Below are 3,535 nucleotides of genomic sequence, written 5' to 3' on the forward strand. Positions count from 1 at the left end.
TAAACCAATCAGATCCCCCAGAGCTCCCAGGGACCAAAGTACCAAGTAAAGAGTACATATGTATGGACCTATAGTTCCAACAGCAAATGTAGCACAGGATGGCCTTATCTGGAATCAGTGGGAGGAGAGGCCCTCCGTCCTGTGACATCTTGATGCCCTAGTGTAGGGGAATGCTGGTGTGGTGAGGCAGTAGTGGGTGGGTGGGTGAGCACTCTCATAGAAGCATGGGGTGGGGGAATTGGACAGGAGGTTTCTAGAGAGAAAACTGGAAAAGGGGATAACATTTGGAATGTAAATAAATAAAACAACCAATAAAAGGTTTATTGGTTCTTTCCAGTTTTGGACTATTATAAATAGGGCTGCAATGAACATTGTGGTGCATGTGACTTTATTGATAGTTGGAGCATCTCTGGGGTATATGCCCAGAAGTGGAATAACTGGGTCTTCAGGTAGTACTATGTCCATTTTTCTGAGGAATTGCCAGACTGATTTCCAGAGTGGTTGTATCAGTTTCCATGTTACATTTTGTTCTACATGTACTTTATGCATAGAAGATATCAATGCATACTATCAAACTTCTAAAATAATTAAGTAATGACAAAAATATATTCATATAGTGTTATGCCAACATGCCTTTAAAAATATGTACATGTATCTCTCTTTTTTAAGAAAAATAAAGTTGAAAGAGAAAAAAAGAAATAACATTGTAGAATATTAGAGATAGGTCTCCTTTAAATTACAGCTATTTTAGGCTCTTACACACAACAAACACTGCTAGGAGCAGTCAGCTCTGAGAGTGTACTTTAATACACATATAAAACACTAAAGTATTTATTCATCGATCATGATGGATTTTAGGTATTCTGATCTGTGTTCATCTCTACCTTGATAGACCATGTATATTTCATTATAAGCCACATCCATATTCCTCAGCATGTCTCTCATAAGTTATGCAACACACCTTTAATTCATAGAACTTCAGCTACATAAACTTAAAGTTCTGGCTGATGTTGCCAAATTGCTCTTTAAATGAGACCATTTTCATTTCTCTCCCCACTAAAAGTATAACTACATCTCTGATTTCCCCCATCTCCACACAAATTGAATGTGATCAGTGTATTAATTTTTAAGCAGTTTTAAAGGTTACATGCATATATTGCTTATTGAATTATTGATCAGAATTATATTTTAAATCCACTTAAAATGCAATTTCATAACCTTTCATTTTTCAATTGGGTTTTCTTCATTATCATCGAATAACATCTATTTGTTCAAAGGAAAGATTGAAATGCAATTTGTAAAAGGCCTTATTAAATTGTGTTCCTTTTCCTAGGAGTAATAAATCACTTAAAGCTAGACAGAAAAAAAAAAAAAAAAAAGCCACGAAGGAAGCAGGGAAGGTAAGAATTTGAAATTGACAATTATAATTACAGGACCATTTTGAGTCCTTCCCCATTAGAAGAGAAATCCCCATTTACGTAAATGATTATTTAAGCCAAAACATGGTTGAAGTATTAGTTAGACAGAGCTTTCAGTTTTCTGCTGGGGGTAAAGCTTCTTTAATTACTTCAGATTCTCAGAGGATGAAAATGAACATTAACACAGGTAACTGAGCTCAGTACTGCTACAGGTGTGAACACAGTCCTCAAGGCTTTGATCTTGATGAAAAGTCAGGTCAAGTAGATGAACTGACATGTGGCCAGCAGAGCCCTGATGAAATATGGCAGCACAGAAATAGAATGTGGGCATCAGGTAGAAATGTGTCTGGTGAACAGTTAGCCAATGGAACAATAATAAAACAGCTATTTTTTAATGAGTGGTTCACATGCATCTGTTTGTATGTACTTAGAATGTATGGACACATATATGTGGTGTGCATATGCTCATGTATGTGTATGCATGAAGGCCAGAAGTTGACCTCGGGTGGCTTCTTCTATCACTTCCCACCTTAGATTCTTGCAGAGTCAGAGCTCAATAGTTTTGGCTAGTCTGAACCAGTTTGGCTACTCTGGCTAGCCAGCACTCTGCTGGGATTTCTCTCTCTGCTTCACTCCCACTGAGAGCATACACACAGCCCACATTATCCCATAACAGCTTTCACCTGGATTCTAAGGATCTAACTTAGGTCTTCTCAAGTACACAGCTAATCTTTTAGCCACTAAAATGTCTCCACAGTCAAATCTAGTAGATTTTTATTACATGTTACACAACACAATTTCCAAGTGAGTTTTCCATCTTTTTCTTTTTTTCTGACTGAATTTTCTTCCTCTTTAATATGTTCTTATAGGACATGTGTTTGATCCAAAAGAACAGAAACCAGTTCCTCTCTCCATAAAACCACCACCACGTTGTCAAAGTCACATTTCTTCAGATGATGAGGGAACTTTCTGCACACTCTCAATTCATTCTGCCTACCAATGCCTCCTCTCCAGTGAGACACACATGGCCAGTACTTGCTTTTAACTGCAAAGTGAGATACTCCAAAAAAAATGAGAGACCTTGGGAGTTTTTGTTGTTGTTTTGTTTGTTTGTCTGTTTGTTTTGTTGTTGTTGTTTGTTTTTTGTTTTGGGAGCTCTGCCAGACTGCTGCATTCTTGGCTTTGAGGTCTCCCTAAAGAGACAAATGTCTAACCTGATCGCCCTTGAGATGCCATTCCAACAAGGAAAAATCTGCAAAGAGTAAACAGTCCCATGAAAGTTTATGAGTCAGAAATTAAGGTATAAAAAACCTTATCCCTTTAGTTTTGTAAAATAAAGGAGATGGGTAAGACACATCGCACACGGAAAGCATGTAGAATTGGACACAGACCAGGATTTAAGCGCTGAAAACATTACTTGTAAGCGAGTTATTGTCTACATTATCAACAAATTGCACTATGATATTTTGCCAAGATTGTGTTTTCCTAGTGTATTACCAAATACATGAAATGACACATATTTAATAAAAGGGACTGCTTTTATTCTGAAATACAACCAATAAACCTTTTTCTAAACTTTATTTTAAAAAACAAAAATAAAAGAAAAAAATTTTAAACATTTTTGCATAAATGTGTACAAATACATTTTGTCAGTGCTTGACTTTTTTTTTTTTTTTTCAAGGTTTGATACTCTGCATTAGGGTCTTACTAGTTACAATGAGCAGAAAGTACATGTAAAACAGAATGTAACCCGGAGTTAGTCAAGGTTTTCTTGGTGTGTAAGGATTGAGCATAATGTTTTTTTTTTGTTTGTTTGTTTTGTTTTCTTTTTTTCTTGAACTTCACACAGGGCACTGTGTTGGAATTTGATCTTGTTTGTTGTCACCAAAACACGGGAAGCCTTTACTCTTCCCTTAAAAAGTTAGTATTATATTCTATGTAGCACTTTCTTTCCATTTTGATATTGACAACAAAGGAATAAAAAGAACAATTGAATTTTGATTGGGATTGCATTGACTGTAGATTGCTTTTGGCAAGATGGCCATTTTTACTATGTTGATCCTTCCAATCCATGAGCATGGGAGATCTTTCCATCTTCTGAGATCTCCTTAAATTTC

The sequence above is a fragment of the Micromys minutus genome (genome assembly GCF_963924665.1).
Source record: "Micromys minutus genome assembly, chromosome: 2".
Taxonomy (NCBI): domain Eukaryota; kingdom Metazoa; phylum Chordata; class Mammalia; order Rodentia; family Muridae; genus Micromys; species Micromys minutus.